The sequence below is a fragment of the Hyaena hyaena genome, unplaced genomic scaffold (assembly GCF_003009895.1).
Source record: "Hyaena hyaena isolate Hyena2069 unplaced genomic scaffold, ASM300989v1 scaffold_2383, whole genome shotgun sequence".
NCBI lineage: Eukaryota > Metazoa > Chordata > Mammalia > Carnivora > Hyaenidae > Hyaena > Hyaena hyaena.
In genome coordinates, this window is record NW_024083016.1 from 17,858 (window position 1) to 36,001 (window position 18,144).

An 18,144-nucleotide genomic window follows, 5' to 3' on the forward strand; every position below is an offset into this window, starting at 1 on the left:
TTGAGGAGAAAGGATATCTGTATGAATAGGTTTTTAATTCAGACATAAATGCTCTATTCTGAGGGAAGAATACCACAATGGACATTTAGTTGTAAGAAGGAGAAGCAAGCACCAAGATTTAAGGCAAGAAGGAATGGACTAACTCTACTGGTTTGTGAAAATGCAGTCAGGTTTATGATCCGTACTGCTTTTATCTATAAAGCTACTAACCCCTGAACTTTGAAGGGAAAAGATAAACACTCCCAGCCAATCTTTTGATTGTACAAGAAGATCTGGACAATGAGAATCCTTTCTTTGGATTGCTTTCATTGATGCTTTGCCCCTGAAGTCAGGAAGTACCTTGATGGTAAGGGAATACCTTTTAAAGTTTTTTTGATATTGGGAAATGCTCCTGATCACCCAAAACCCCATGAGTTCAACACTGAAAACATCAAAGTGGTCTGCTTTCCCCCAAACACATCTGTAATTCAGCCTCTAGAACAGGGGGTCTTGAGGAATTTTAACGTTTATTACACACAGTACTCTATGGCAAGGATTTTCAATGCTATGGAATAAAATCCCAATAGAGAGATCATGAAATTCTGGAAGGTTTACACCATTGAAGAGGATATCATTGTTATAGAAAATGCAGTGTAAACCATCAAGCCCCAAACAATAAATTCCTGTGGAGAAAATCATGTCCAGCTGTTGTGTATGACTTCACAGGATTTACAACAGAGACCATCAAAGAAATCATGAAAGAAATTGTGGATATGGCACAAGAGTAGTGCTAAAGGGTTTCAAGATATGAACCTTGGAGAATTTCAAGAGCTAATACACACCACACCAGAAGAATTAACAGAAGATGATTTGTGGGAGTTATGTACTTCTGAACTAGTGCTAGATGATGAGTAGGAGGAAGAAGACATTGAAGAAAGAGTGCCAGAAAACAAATTGACATTAGGCAATCTGGCAGGAGAGTTATTATTCAGGACAGTTTGTAACTTATTTCACTTCATGGACCTTTCTATGATATGGGCACTGAAATTAAATCAAATGGTTTAAGGACTGGTACCATACAGAAATGTTTTCAGAGGAAAAAAAAGTCAGACAGAAATTGTGCTGTATTTCTGAAAGTTTACACTTAGTGTGCCTGTCTTTCCTTTCTCCTCTTCCAACTCTTCTGGCTCTGCCACTCCTGAGACAGCAAAATGCTTCTTCTTCCTCTTCTTTCTTAGCTTACAAAATGTGAAGATGATGAAGATAAAGACCTTTATGATGATCCACTTCCAGTGAATGAATAGTCAATAATCACCATACAATGCAGTTAATAAACGTATTTGTTGTGTGTCTTCATTTGCAAATATGATAACCATATGGTAAGAACTGCATGAGATGTTTTTGTGTCATCAAACTTATCATCGCCCAACTATTCATCATGCAGAACATGATGTGTAAGTCTTGTATGGAAGTGGGTAACCTAAACTTACATAAGCATAAGGTTAGTGGTATATAAAATAAAATTAACAATGTGTTAGTTCTCTTGCTATTTTATAACTTTGCTTTCAAAAAATACATTAACATACAGTATGTCTCTATCCCTCATAATTGGAGAAATTGTGTGTTAGCCTATTATCATAGATAAGCATTTTTTAAAAACATTAAAAATATTTCTAATACTGTATTATGAATATGCAATACAATTTTTATAATAATTAATTCATTAGTATATAGGCTAGGCTACTATGAAGCAATTTTATTGATTACACTAGGATACCATAAAGCATTCATATTGCTGCTGCTTCATTCTCAGTGCATGAATCACTATATCTGTGAATAAATATGAATTTCTTTTTCACATTATCTTTGTATTTTATGTCTAATGTTAGTAATACCTCCCTAAGGTATTTTGTATCAAATAAAACAATATTGATACTGGCAGATGATTCTTCTTGTAAACAGATGATATAAAATCATAGTATCTATCAATATAGTACAGTCCTAAAAGTGTATTTTCTCTTCCGTGTGATTTTCTTAATAACATTTTCTTTTCTCTAGCTTTCTGTATTGTAAGGATTCAGGATACAATATATGTAGAAACTATGTGTTATTTGCAAATACCTTCTTCCATTCTGTAGGCTGCTTTTTAGTTTTGTTGACTTTTTCTTTCGCTGTGCAGAAGACTTTTATCTTGATGAAGTCCCAATACTTCATGTTTGCTTTTGTTTCTCTTACGTCCGGTTATGTGTCCACTAAGAAGTTGCTATGGCTGATGTCAGAGATTCCTGGATCCTCGAGGATTTTATGGTTTCCTAACTCACATTTATGTCTTTCGTGCATTTTGAACTTATTTTTGTGTATGGTGTAAGAAAGTGATCCAATCATTCTTCTGCATGTTGCTGTCCAGATTTCCCAACACCATTTGTTGAAGAGACTGTCTTTTGTCCATTGAATCTTCTTTCCTGTTTTGTTGACCATATATTGTGGGTACATTTTTGGGTTTCCTTTTCTTTTCCATTGATCTATGTGTCTGTTTTTGTGCCAGTACCATACTGTCTTGTTGACTACAGCTTTGTAATGCAGCTTGAAGTCCGGAATTGTGATGCCTCCAGCTTTGCTTTTCTTTTTCAAGATTGCTATGGCTATCTGGGTCTTTCCTGGTTCCGTATAAATTGTAAAAATATTTGTTGTTACCTCTGTCAAAAATGTTGGTGTTATTTTGATAGTGATTGCATTAAATATGTAGATTGCTTTGGGTAATATAGATATTTTAACGACTTTCTTCCAATCCATGAGCATGGAATGTTTTTACATTTCTTTGTGTCCTATTCAATTTCTTTCATAAGTCTTCTATAGTTTTCATAGTACAGATCTTTCACCTCTTTGGTTAGTTTTGTTCCTAGGTATTTTATGGTTTTTGGTGCAATTGTAAATGAGACTGATTCCTTGATTTCTTTTTCTGTTGCTTCATCATTGATGTATAGAAATGCAACAGATTTCTATATGTTTATTTTATATCCTGCAAATTTGCTGAATTCAAATATTAGTTATGGCAACTTTTTGGTGGAGTCTTTAGGGTTTTCTACATAGAGTATTATATCATCTGCAAATAATGAGACTTTGACTTCTTCCTTGCCAATTTGGATTCTTTTATTTCTTTTTGTTGCTTGATTGCTAAGGCTAAGACTTCCAGTACTATGTTAAAGTGTAATGGCAAGAATGAACATCCCTTTCTTGTTCCTGATCATAGTAGAAGAGTTTTCAATTTTTCCCCATTAAAGATGAAATTAGCTGTGGGTCTTCTGTATATGGACTTAATGATGTTGACGTATGTTCCTTCTATTCCTATTTTGTTGACAGTTTTTACCAAAAATGGATGCTGTGTTTTATCAAATGCTTTTTCTGTTTTGATTGAGAGGACCATATGGCTTTTATCCTTTTTTAAAAAATTAATGTGGTGCAACATGTTGATTTGCAAATACTGAACCAGTTCTGCAGCCCAGGAATAAATCCCACTTGATCGTGATGAATAATTATTTTAATATACTGTTGGATTCAATTTGCTAGCATCTTGTTTAGAATTTTGCATCCATATTCATCAGGCATATTAGCCTGTAATTCTACTTTTCAGTGGGATCTTTTCTGGCTTTGGAATCAGGGTAATGCTGGCCTCAGAAAATGAGTTTGGAAGTTTCCTTACATTTATATATTTTTTAACAGTTTGAAAAGAATAGGCATTAACTCATCTTTAAAAGTCTGATAGAATTCTCCTGGGAAGCCATCTGGCCCTGGGCTTTTGTTTGTTGGGAGATTTTTGATTACTGATTCAATTTCTCTACGGTGTATGGGTCTGTTCAAGTTATCTATTTATTCCTGTTTTAGTTGGTAGTTTGTATGTTTCAAGCAATTTTTCCATTACTTCCAGATTTTCCAGTTTGTTGGCATATAATTTTTTGTAATATTCTCTTATAATTGTTTGTATTTCCATGGTACTGGTTGAGATCTCTCATACTCTGTTCATGATTTTATTTATTTAGGCATTTTTTTCTTTTTGATATTTGGCTATGAGTTAAGGGTTAGTATGTAAAATCTATAAAGAACTTATCAAACTCAACACCCAAAATACAAATACAAATAATCCAGTTATGGAATGGGAATAAGACATGAATAAACATTTTTCCAAAGAAGAGGTCCAGATCGCTAACAGACGCATGAAAAAAAATGCTCAACATCACTCATCATAAGGGAAATACAATCAGAACCATGATAAAATACCAATTCACACCTGTCAGCATAGCTAAAATTAAGAATTTTAGAGAATTCAAGAAAAGAATCAACAAGTGTTGGCAAGAATGTGGAGAAAAGGGAATCCTCACTCACTGTTGGTGGGATGCAAACTTGTGCAGGCACTCTGGAAAACAATATGGAGGTTCTTCAAAAAGCTAAAAATAGCACTATCCTAAGATCCAGTATTTATATTACCACGTATTGACCCAATGGATACAAAAATACAGATTCAAAGGGGTACATGCACACTAATCTTTATAGTAGCACTATCAACAGTAATCAAACTAGGGAAAGAGCTCAAATGTCCATCAACTGATTAATGGATAAAAAAGCGGTATAGAATGAAATCTTGCCATTTGCAATGACTTGGATGGAGCTAAAGTGTGTTATGCTAAGTGAAACAAATCAATAGAGAAAGACAAATACCATATGATTTCCCTTGTATGTGGAATTTAGAAAACAAAGCAAATTAACATATGTAAAAGAAAAAAAAGACAGAGGGAGTGTGAAATAAACCATAAGAGACTATGATAAAGAACAAACAGGATTTATGGAGAGGGGTGAGCGGGGATGGGCTAATGAGTGATGGGTACTACAGAGGGCACTTGTGTTGAGCACTGAGTGTTATCTATAAGTGTTGAATCACTAATTTCTACTCCTGAAAACAAAATTACACTCTTTATTAACTACCTTGAATTGGAATAAAAATCTGAAAAACATGTGTTTATCAACTGTTTGTTGTAGTTAAGGTTTCTGGTCAAAAGTAGGCTATTCTTAGTTGGAGATTCAAGTTATATGTAGATTTTGATTGTATGGGGCACAGCATCCCTACCTGCCCCCAATTGTTCAAAAACAACTGTATTTATATATACATAAGCTGTAGCTTTTCACATATAAATAGTAGTCTGTGATTTATTTTTATCTTATTAAAATACATTTCAAGGTTCTTTGCATATTAAATATAGACTTATATTTTCTCTTAATAACAATTTGCATTACATGTAACAGCTATCAAGAGTATGAACTCTCAAAGAAAATACAAAATTTGGGATGCCTGGCTGGTTCAGTCAATAGAGCATGCAACTCTTGATCTTAGGGTTGTGAGTTTGAACCCCACATTGGGGGTAGTTTATAAAAAAGATTGTGAAGTCTAGAATTAGAATGTTTAGGCTAGAATACTTGCTGTGTGAATTATTGCCAGTTAACCTCACTGAGTTTGTCTTCTCTTCTAAGCACTAGAAAACATAATAGAACCTTTCACATTGATGATCATGTGCACTGAATGAATTAGTACATGTAAATCATTTGCATCTCAGGTTTACAGTAGATATTCATTAAATTTTAGGCATTATTATGTCATGAGGGATGTCCCATGAATTAGTTTATCATTATATATTTCTTGCAGTTTTTCATTGTTACAAACAATTCTATACTGAACATACTTTAGAACATACCCTCAGCATTTGCCAAATATTGCTAGAATTTGAATTGCTAGCTGACAGCATAATGTGCATTTAAAACTGTATATATATTATCGAATTGCCACCTAAAAAGACAACTATTTAACTGATTCCTAAAAGTTGTTTATTGTGTTTGGGTAGTCATTTATCTTCATCTATTATTAAATTTTATGTTACCATTGTTTGCTCCATTTTTCTTAACTTTAAATTTTGCATCTATTGTCATTTAATAATCAGAAACTTAAATTTTTGAATGGGTAGAATTGTTTAGTTTTTCACTAATGATTTTTGGGTTTTGTATGTTGCTTAAGGTCAAGAGTCAGAATTTTTTTTTCTGAAAAGTCTGGATAGTAAATATTTTAGACTTTTAAGGTTACATACAGTTACTGTAAGATAGCTTTCTTTGTTTTGTTTGTTTGTTTGCTTTTTTTAAACAACTCGTTAAGATGTAAAAACTATTCTTGGAAGGCTACATTTAGCCTACAGTCCATTTTTGACATGTGAGCCATAATTTGCTGACCCTCCTTAAGAATATTATAAAACTATTTTACCCTATTTTCTTTTTAAAATAATGTTTATTTACCTTGAGAGAGAGTTTGTGTGCATATGCAAGTGAAGAAGGAGCAGAGAGAGAGGGAAGGAGAGAATTCCAAGCAGGCTCCCCTGCTGTCAACACAGAGCAGGGTTTGATGCAAGGTTTGATCCCATGAACCGTGAGATCAAGACCTGAGCCAAAATCAAGAGTCAGATGTTTAACCAACTTAGCCACCCAGATGCTCTTATTTTATCATATATTCTACTAGTATTTTTAGTAGTAGAAATATCAATTTAAAACTAAAATTTCTCCCATTGTAACATGATTAAAGGCTGTGGGAGCCCGACAGTGACCACAAGAAAGTGTGGTTAGGGACGCGGAGATGTGCCTGCACACGGGGCTCTCTGCCTGGGCGGATCATGCCTGCAAACTGGATGTTCTGTCAAGAGGCCTGCACACAATATCCAAGTTTAATGATCTGCTCGCACACGAGGAAACATGCCCTCCTTAGAACTAAGGAGGAGGCTGGAATTGTGGGCAAGCCTCTTAGTAAACATGTTGTGGTCGCTTCCTTCCATTGCTCCCCCTGTCCTTGAAATGTGTTTGGCTACTTGCCCTTAATTCGTAAAGGAATGCATCTTGTAGATTTCAGTTTGTATCCAGTTACCGGGTATAAAATAAACCGCAAGAGGGGCTTGCGTAGAATTGTTCCTCCGGCCAGAGTTGTGTCTGAGTCTGTCTTTTGTGTGTGTCTTGTCTTTGTGTCATTTCATCCGCAACAAAGGCTGCATGAGTGGTAGGTCACAAGGAGGTACTTGTACAACTTCCTTTTGAACAAGTATTATATGGGGAGTATTGACAAGCTAGACCTCCTAGTCCTGCCCAGTGGTAAGAAGGATTACCTTCTTGGGTATCAGAAGCCACCGAATGTAAAACCTGGAATTTTACTTCTGGCTCAACAATAATAAGGTGGAATTCCCCAACCTGATAGTAATAAACTGGCATCCCCCATCTTAGCTGGAGCAGTGCCACCAGAAGACAACTAACACAAAGTTTTAAGAAGATCCAGAGCCAATAACATAACACCTTAAATGTCTTGGTTTCAAAAGTAAAAAAAAAAAAAAAAATCCATCATACCAAGGAACAGGAGAATCTCAAAATGAATGAGAAAAGGTGATCAGTAGACGACAGGAAAGTAACAGGAAATTGCGACCAAATTTGGAAATATTTTTTTTTTAATTTTTAATGCTTTATTTCTGACACAGAGAGAGAGAGAGAGAGAGAGAGAGAGAGAGCGTGAGCAGGGGAGGGTCAGAAAGAGAGGGAGATACAAAATCTGAAGCAGGCTCCAGGCTCTGAGATACCTGTCAGCACAGAGCCCGACACGGGGCTCAAGCCCACGAACCACGAGATCATTTTTTAAAAAAAATTTTTGGGGGGTCTATTATTAATTAATTACTTTATTTATTTATTTATTTTTACACATAGTGTATTTTCAAGTTGGTTTCGATATAACACCCAGTGCTCATCCCCACAAGTGCTCTCCTCCATGCCCATCTCCCCCCTCCCCCCCTCCCCCATCACTCTTCAGTTTGTTCTCAGCATTCAAGAGTCTCTCATGGTTTGCTTCTATCCCTCTCTCCCACTATTTCCCCCCTTTTTCTCTCCGATGGACCTCTGTTAAGTTCCTCTTAATCCTCCCATACGTCCAAACATATGATATTTGTCCTTCTCTGCCTGACTTATTTCGCTCAGCATAACACCCACAAAATCCATCCATGTTGCTACACATGGCCAGATTTCATTCTTTCTCATTGCCATGCAGTATTCAATCGTATAGATAAACCACATCTTCTTGATCCATTCGTCCGTTGATGGACACTTAGGCTCTTTCCATGTTTTGGCTATTGTTGAGAGTGCTGCTATGAACATTGGGGTACATGTGCTCCTATGCATCAGCATTCCTATATCCCTTGGGTAAATTCCTATCAGTGCTAATGTTAGGTCATAGGGGAGTTCTATTGTTAATTTTTTTAGGAACTTCCACACTGTTTTCCAGAAGGGCTGTACCAATTTACATTCCCACCAACAGTGTAGGAGGGGGCCCGTTTCTCCACATCCTCACCAGCATCTAGAGTCTTCTGTTTTGCTCATTTTAGCCACTATGACTGGCATGAGGTGGTATCTCAGTGTGGTTTTCATTTGTATTTCCCTGATGAGGAGGGATGCTGAGCATCATCTCATGTGTATGTTGGCCATCTGGATGTCCTCTTTGGAGAAGTGTCTGTTCATATCTTCTGCCCATTTCGTCACTGGGTTGTTTGTTTTTCGGGTGTGGAGTTTGGTGAGGTCCTTATAGACTTTGGATATTAACCCTTTATCTGATATGTCATTTGCAACTATCTTTTCCCATTCCATCAGTTCCCTATTAGGTTTTTGGATTGTTTCCTTTGCCGTGCAGAAGCTTATAATCTTGATGAGATACCAATAGTTTATTTTTGGTCTTGATTCCCTTGCTTTTGGGGATGTGTCAAGAAGGAAGTTGCTGCGGTGGAGGTCAAGGAGGTTGTTTCCTGCTGTCTCCTCTAGGGTTTTGATGGTTTCCTGTCTCACGTTCAGGTCCTTTATCCATTTTGAGTTTATTTTTGTGTATGGTGTGAGAGATTGATCTAGTTTTATTCTTCTGCATGTTGCTGTCCAGTTCTCCCAACACCATCTGTTAAAGAGGCTGTCTTTTTTCCATTGGATATTCTTTCCTGCTTTGTCAAAGATTAGTTGGCTGTATACCTTTGGAATCAGCTCTGTGTTCTCAATCATATTCCATTGGTCTATGTGTCTGTTTTTGTGCCAATACCATACTGTCTTGAAGACAGCTTTGTAGTAGAGGCTAAAGTCTGGGATGGTGATACGTCTCGTTTTGGTTTTATTCTTCGGTATTATTTTGGCTATTCGGGGTCTTTGTGGTTCCATACAAATTTTTGGATAGTTTGTTCTAGTTTTGAGAGGTATGCTGGTGCCATTTTGATTGGAATTGCATTGAATGTGTTGATTGCTTTGGGTAGTAATGACATTTTAACTCTATTTGTTCTTCCGATTCATGAACATGGAATGTTTTTCCATTTCTTTGTGTCTTCTTCAATTTCCTTCATAAGTTTTCTGTAGTTTTCATCATACAGATTTCTTGTATCCTTGGTTAGGTTTATTACTAGGTATTTTATGGCTTTTTGTGCAATTGTGAATGGGATCAGTTTCTTGATTTCTCTTTCTGTTGCTTCATTGTTAGTGTATAAAAATGCAACCAATTTCTGTACATTGATTTTGTACCCTGCAACTTTGCTGAATTCTTGGATCAGTTCTAGTAGGCTTCTGCTGGAGTCTGTCGGGTTTTCAATGTAGAGTATCATGTCATCTGCAAAAAGTGAAAGTTTGACTTCATATTTGCCAATTCTGATGACTTTGATTTCCTTTTGTTGTCTGATGGCTGATGCTAGGACTTCCAGCACTATGTTAAACAACAGTGGTGAGAGTGGACATCACTGTCGTGTTCCTGATCTCAGGGGGAAAGCTCTCAGTTTTTCCCCGTTGAGGATGATGTTAGCTGAAGGCTTCTCATAGATAGCTCTTATGATGTTTATGTAGGTTCCTTCTATCCCGACTTTGTCGAGAGTCCTTATTCAGAAGGGATGCTGTATTTTGTCAAATGCTTTTTCTGCATCTATCGAAAGGATCATATGGTTTTTATTTTTTGTTTTGTTGATGTGAATATCACATTGATTGTTTTGCGAATGTTGAACCAGCCCTTTAACCCAGGAATGAATCCCACTTGACCTTGGCGGATAATTCTTTTTATGTGCTGTTGGATTCGATTTGCAAGTATCTTGTTGAGGATTTTTGCATCCGTATTCATCAAGGCCTGTAGTTCTTTTTTTTTGCTGGATCTCTGTCTGGCTTGGGAATCAGAGTGATGCTGGCTTCATAAAATGAGTCCGGGAGTTTTCCTTCGATTTCTATTTTTTTGAATAGCTTGAGAAGAATTGGTATCAGTTGTGTTTTAAACGTCTGTTAGAATTCACCAAGGAAGCCATCAGGTCCAGGGCTTTTAATTGTTTGGAGATTTTTGATCACTGATTCGATTTCTTCACTACTTATGGGTCTGTTCAGTTTTTCTCTCTCTTCCCATATGAATTTTGGTAGTGAGTGTGTGTTTAGGAATTTGTCCATTTCTTCTAAGTGGTCCAATTTGTTGGCATAGAATTTTTCAAAGCATTCCCTGATAATGGCTTGTATTTCTGAGGGGTTGGTTGTAATAAGTTCTTTTTCATTCATGATTTTGTCTATTTGAGTGCTCTCTCTTTTCTTTTTGAAGAGCCTGGCTACAGGTTTGTCAATTTTGTTTATTTTTTCAAAAAGCCAACTCTTGGTTTCATTGAGCTGTTCAATTGTTTCTTTGGTATCTATGTTGTTTATTTCTGCTCTGATTTTTACTATTTCTCTTCTTCTACTGGGTTTAGGGTGCTCTTGTTCCTCTGCCTCTAGTTCCTTTAGGTGAGTTGTTAGACTTTGGACTTGTGCTTTTTCTAATTTCTTGAAATAGGCGTGGAGTGCCTGGAATCCTCTTAGGACTGCCTTTGTCGCATCCCATAGAGTTTGGATTGTTGTGTTTTCATTTTCATTTTTTCCATATACTTTTTAATTTTTTTCTAATTGACAAATTGGCCCATTCATTCTTTAGTAGGGGGACGAACCGCGAGATCATGACCTGAGCCAAAGTCGGACACTTAACTGACAGAGCCACCAAGGCGCCCCGGAAATATTTAGAAAAACAAAATAGAAATTTAGAGTGGATAAAAAATAACCAACATTAAAATCTCAATAGATGGGTTCAGTATAAGAATGGTAATAATACAAAAAATAATCAGTGAGCTAAAAAATAGAAAATATAAATTACACAATCTGAATGACAGAAAGAAAATAGACTGAAAAAAATCAACAGATTCTCAGGGAACTATTGTATTATAACAAAACATTTAATATTTGTGTCATTGCTGTACTAAAATAAGAAAAAGAAGTTACTTTTGAACAAATACTGTAAGAAATAATGGCTGAAAACTTCTCATGTTTGGCAAGAGTCATAAACCTATGGACTGCAGAAGCTGAGTGAATACAAAACAATGGTAAACCCTGAAATCCAAAAGAAGACATATCATAGTCAAATTTCTGAAGACTAAGGACAAAAAAGATTTGAAAGTAGTGAAAAAAAATTCTTACCTATATGGGAAAAAACAAATCATATGACAGTAGATTTCTGATTAGAAAACATGGACACCAGAAATATAGGTCACATAAGTTTTCAAATGCTACAACAACAAAACAACTGTCAATTCAGTATCTTAAATCAAGTGAAAATATCTTTAAGGAATTACAGAGAAATCAAAACATTTTCAGATAAAGGAAAATTAAGAGAACATTTTTCCAGTACATTTATCCTGAAATAATGGCTAAATAAAACGTTATAAACAGAAAAGAAAGGAAAGAAACCTTTACATATCTGGAAGTAAGAATATGATATACAAAAATATGGGTAGATTCAATATTCTTTCCTTCACTCTTGCCCCCTATTATTTTTGACAGGTATTAACAGAAAAAAGTAAGACCGTGTCTGAGTGATTCTAAAAAAATGTGGAGGAAATATTTAAGAAAATTCTGATATAATCAAGAAAGAGTAAAGGAAGTTAAGGTTTCTGTACTGCACACAAAACAGGTAAAATGAATAAATCATTAGACTGTGATGAGTTATGTATACATAATGCAATGCCTACAGTAAACACTGAAAACTCTATATAAAAGATTAAACTGAAGGACAATACATATTAATCAAAAATAAAACTCTGGAAACTGAGTAATCTACAGATACATAGGATGAAAAATGAGCAATAAAAAAATAGAACAAACTTTTTTTGCAAAACACACATCTAATGAAGGATTGTTATCCAAATTAAAGAACACTTTAAATTAAACAATAAGGAAATAACTCTTAAAAATGGGCCAAAGACCTTAATGGATACCACACAGAAGAAGATATATACTGATAGCAAATAAGCATATTAAAAGATGATCCACATCGCTTCTTGGCCTTTTGGCTAAGATCAAGTGTAGTATTTGTTCTTATCAGCTTAAAAGATGATCTACATCACATGTCAACAGGGAAATGCAAATTAAAACAACAATGTGATACCTTTATATTCCCATGAAAATGGCCAAAATTCAGAACTCTGACATCACATGCTGGTGAGGAAGTAGGGAAGTAGGAACTCTCATTCTTTGCTGGTTGGAATACAAAATAGTACAGGTACTCTGAGAGACAGTTATTCAGTTTCCTATGCCATTAAACATACTTTTACCATATGACCCAGCAATAACACTCCTTGGTATTTACCTAAAGGAGTTGAAAATTTCTGTCCATACAGAAACCTAGACATGAATGTTTATAGCAACTTTATTCATAATTGCTGAAACTTGGAAGCAACCAAGATGTTATTCATTAGGTGAATGGATAAACTGTAATATACTCAAAAATGGAATTTTATTCAGTGCTAAAAAGAAACAGCTATCAAGCCATGAAAAAGCATGTTGTTAGTGAAAGAAGGCACTCTAAAAAGGCTACACAATGAAGGACAGAGTACTACATTTACCTTTCTACATTCCCACAGTTTTACATTTATCATTTTTTAAGATACATAATCTATTTAGATTCTATTAGTAATTGAAAACAAATTTTTCAAAATAATTTGTTAAATATTTTAATCTTTATTTATAAACTTATAAAAATTAGATACATGGATTATATAACAATTTTTCATTACCTGTTTGAGATATTAATATTTAAATTTAAAATATCACCTTTTTATAGAAAAAAGTGAAGCTGATAAGAAATGGTAGTTACTCCAAAGCCATGGATATGACAAAAAAGCACTAATAAATTATTTTTATTTTTTAAAACATACTAAGAACTTACTTTTCATAAAGCATATACTAAATTTAAGTTTAACTTTTAAAGATAATTTTGTTGCAAATATCTATGTAATTCTTAGTATATAAAAATCACTTTATTTTTCTGGTTTACTTAATATGTAACTGAAATGATTTCATCAAATAACAATCCAACCTTACAGTCATGAACAAATATAGTCATGAAAACTATCAAGTAAATATGTATTATAAAATAGTTTTGAGCAAATGAAACAAAGCTATAGTTTATAATAGAATTGCTGACACATAATGATGGAAAGGCTATATTCTTAATCAGGCAAAATTGTTACCTTAAAGGCTATTCTGAGAAATACTTGACATTTAGCCACCTTTATGTATTGAAAGTGCAATGCATTTTCTGACTATTATTTAGTAATAAACATCATGTTTCAGATCATAGGTAGAAAAGATCATAGAAAAAGAAAACTTTACCAAATTACTTTTAACAGATATGGCAAAAGAACATTCAAAACAGACTATATTTATCCCTTCTGGGCAAATTTAAGGAATGAAATGGGAAAGCATAGGTTTATTGTTAACTTGTTAGGATGAAAGAATGCATGATTAGAACAAAGGTTGGTCATATAATGTTGAGTAAGATGGCATACTGGAAAATGGGGGAAAAGGGAAATGTTTTGAAGATAATTCCCAAATTCCAGGGACCTCTGCAGCTATACATAATTTTATTAGAAAGTAAGAATAAAAAAGCAATTAAAATAACATATTTATCATTGTCTATATTCTATTTTGATACCTGTCTGTTGTTTTAGGGTCCTTTGAGATGATTTGGATATGGAGTAGAGTTGCAGGACAGGGAGAATCAGATTTTGCATGAAAAATCTGATCTAACTTAAAATTATGGGATGCTCCAGAATAATAGAGCTATAAATCAATACAGTTTTTAGTGTATTTGGGGAGGGAGAATACCCAATTTATTTGAGTTGTATCTTAAATATATTTGTTTTACAGTAATGTTCCTGAAAGTATGATGGGTGGATGAGTATTAGTTAACATCAAAATCAAACTTCAAAGAAAGCTTTGCATTTCCCTTTTTAGTTCATGGACTAGTTTTTTTATCCCCCTCTCCTTGCTCTTGATGCTGACTTCTTTGAGATATAACTATTTTCACAAAGCACCACTCAGGGGACTGTTGATTAAATTAGTTCCTTTTCAAACACTCTCTAAGATTCACTACACACAATTATTTTCAAAGTATCCTTCAGAAAGTCCCACAAGAAAGATAATTATATATTATTTCCTACCTTAATACAGAATGGCCTTTGGTGTACTTAACCTCAAAGTAAATTTAGAAAGAGAATCACAAATACCAGCCAAATTTCTTTTATATATATATATTTTTTTTTTATTTATTTCTAGGAGAGAGAGAGAGAGAGAGACAGCGTGAGCAGGGAAGGGTCAGAGAGAGAGGGAGTCACAGACTGAAACAGGCTCCAGGCTCTGAGCTGGCAGTCAGCACAGAGCCTGACGCGGGGCTCGAACCCACGAACCGCGAGATCATGACCTAAGCGAAAGTCGGACGCTTAACCGACTAAGCCACCCAGGCGCCCCAATACCAGCCAAATTTCTAAAAACACTTTCATTTCAGAAGGCTAATAAAATTCTGGAGTTTTGATTTTACACTAGACAAGAGACTATCTTTTTTATACAATTATAGATTTTCTTGTTTTCCCCAAGTCTACCTTAGTTTTACAACAGAAAGTTCTACATCCCAAAGATCTCTTGAATTTTGTGCAAATTGGAATAGTCGGTCATCCTATGGTAAGGCCAAAATAGATTAAGCGCTGAATGACAGTACACATGCATGAATTTGTAATTATTTGATCAACATACTTAATGATTGCCAATCCGGAAAAAAAATTTTACCAGCATGCTGCAACACTTTATTCTTTACCCTTTTATCAATTATTTGGATAGTTACTGTATATATACTGATCAGAGATACATACAGTATATATGATGATGGGAGAAGGAGATAAAGAAAAAAGTGACAGGTAAAATGTTAGATCAAGATTTATTAAAAGATATCCAAAACACAGTAAACAAGCCTAGTTAAGAGAGTTTTAAAAAAAATAGGGTCAGGAGGCCATAAGAGAAGAGGAATTTTTGCAAGCCATCATTGGAGAAACATGAACTTCAACCACCTTTAAGTTCTCAGCTTGGAATTAACTTGCTCCTCAACATGACACTTGAATTATCCCCATTCTTTACTTTGAAAGGAACCATTGCAGTTTAAAACTTTCAATTTTCCATTTGCATGTTACCCAACCAATCCCAGTTACCCTAATTCCAATCCCTTTTTTGGCATAGAGGACCTGAAAGAGCTACACTGGTAATTTTTCACTTATATAACTCTGTTTCTTCTTTGTTTTCCTTGGAACATGAGTCAGATTTCTATCTGAATTTGTGTCTCAAGAATTGTAGCCCTAATTGCCCAAATGAATGCATTTTGCTTTAATTTTCTGTGAATATTTCCTGGTTGACAATTCCAAAATATTCTTCTTTACTCCCAGTACTAAAACTTCAATTTAAAATTTAAAAAGGGAAAATAAAATATCCACAATTTTATTTGTTTTTTAATAGTTTATTGTCATGTTGGTTTCCATACAACAAGAGTGCTCATCTCCACAAGTGCCCTCCTCTATGTCCATCACACCCCTTCCCCTCACCCCCATACCTATCAGTCCTCAGCTTGTTCTCAACACTCAAGAGTCTCTCATGGTTTGCCTCCCTACCTCTCCCCCCGTTTCCCCCCTTCTTCTGCCCCACGGTCGTCCATTAAGTTCCTCCTAATCCTCCTATAAGTGCAAACATATGGTATATGTCCTTCTCTGCCTGACTTATTTCGCTCAGCATAACACCCACAAAATCCATCCATGTTGCTACACATGGCCAGATTTCATTCTTTCTCATTGCCATGCAGTATTCCATCGTATAGATAAACCTCATCTTTTTGATCCATTCGTCAGTTGATGGACACTTACGCTTTTTCCATGTTCTGGCTATTGTTGGGAGTGTTGCTATGAACATTGGGGTACATGTGCCCCTATGTATCAGCACTCCTGTATCCCTTGGGTAAATTCCCAGCAGTGCTATTGATGGGTCATAGGGGAGTTCTATTGTTAAATTTTTGAGGAACCTCCACACTGTTTTCCAGAGGGGCTGCACCAGTTTACATTTCCACCAACAGTGTAGGAGGGTGCCCGTTTCTCCACATCCTCGCCAGCATACAGAGTCCTCAGATTTGCTCATTTTAGCCACTTTGACTGGCGTGAGGTGGTATCTCAGTGTGGTTTTGATTTGTATTTCCCTGATGAGGAGGGATGCTGAGCATCATTTCATGTGTCTGTTGGCCATCTGGATGTCCTCTTGGGAGAAGTGTCTGTTCATATCTTCTGCCTATTTCTTCACTGGATTGTTTGTTTTTCGAATGTGGAGTTTGATGAGTTCCTTATAGATTTTGGATATTAACCCTTTATCCAAATGTCATTTGCAACTATCTTTTCCCATTCAGTCGGTTGCCTATTAGTTTTATGGATTGTTTCCTTTACTGGGAAGAAGCTTTTGATCTTGATGAGGTCCCAATAGTTCATTTTGACTCTTGATTCCCTTGCCTTTGGGGATGAGTCAAGTAAGAAATGGCTGCATCTTTTTTAATAAAGACCGTCGAGAAAGTCGAGATAGAAAGAATCTACATAAACATCGTAAAAGTCATCTATGAGAAGCCTTCAGCTAACATCATCCTCAAAGGAGAAAAACTGAGAGCTTTCCCCCTGAGATCAGGAACACGACAGGGATGTCCACTCTCACCACTGTTGTTTAACATAGTGTGGAAGTCCTAGCATCAGCCATCAGACAACAAAAGGAAATAAAAGTCATCAAAATTGGCAAAGAAGTCAAACTTTCACTTTTCGCAGACAACATGATACTCTACATAGAAAACCCGGCAGACCCCAACACAAGCCTACTAGAACTGATCCAAGAATTCAGCAAAGTTGCAGGGTACAAAATCAACGTACAGAAATTGGTTTCATTCTTATACACCAACAATGCAGCAACAGAAAGAGAAATCAAGAAACTGATCCCATTCACAATTGCACAAAAAGCCATAAAATACCTAGTAATAAACCTAACCAAGGATACAAGAAATCTGTATGATGAAAACTATAGAAAACTTATGAAGGAAATTGAAGAAGACACAAAGAAATGGAAAAACATTCCATGCTCATGGATAGGAAGAATATGTATAGTTAAGATGTCATTACTACCTAAAGCAATCTACACATTCAATGCAATCCCAATCAAAATTGCACCAGCATACTTCTCAAAACTAGAACAAACTATCCAAAAATTTGTATGGAACCACAAAAGACCCCGAATAGCCAAAGTAATATTGAAGAATAAAACCAAAATCAGAGGTATCACCATCCCAGACTTTAGCCTCGACTACAAAGCTGTCATCATCAAGACAGTATGATATTGGCACAAAAACAGACACATAGACCAATGGAATAGAATTGAGAACTCAGAATTGGACCCAAAAATATATAGCCAACTAATCTTTAACAAAGCTGGAAAGAGTATCCAATGGAAAGAAGACAGTCTCTTTAACAGATGGTGCTGGGAGGACTGGACAGCAACATACAGAAGAATAAAACTAGATCATTTTCTCACATCATACACAAAAGTAAACTCAATATGGATAAAGGACCTGAACGTGAGACAGGAAACCATCAACACCCTAGAGGAGAAAGCAGGAAACAACCTCCTTGACTTCAACTGCAACAATTTCTTACTTGACACATCCCCAAATGCAAAAGAATCAAGAGCAAAAAT

General features: G+C 35.5%; 1 pseudogene; it reads left to right on the plus strand.

The window, feature by feature from the left end:
- The first annotated feature begins 12,381 nt into the window (after nucleotides 1–12,381).
- LOC120227476 lies at nucleotides 12,382–12,501 on the plus strand (annotated as a pseudogene).
- Nucleotides 12,502–18,144: the final 5,643 nt, after the last annotated feature.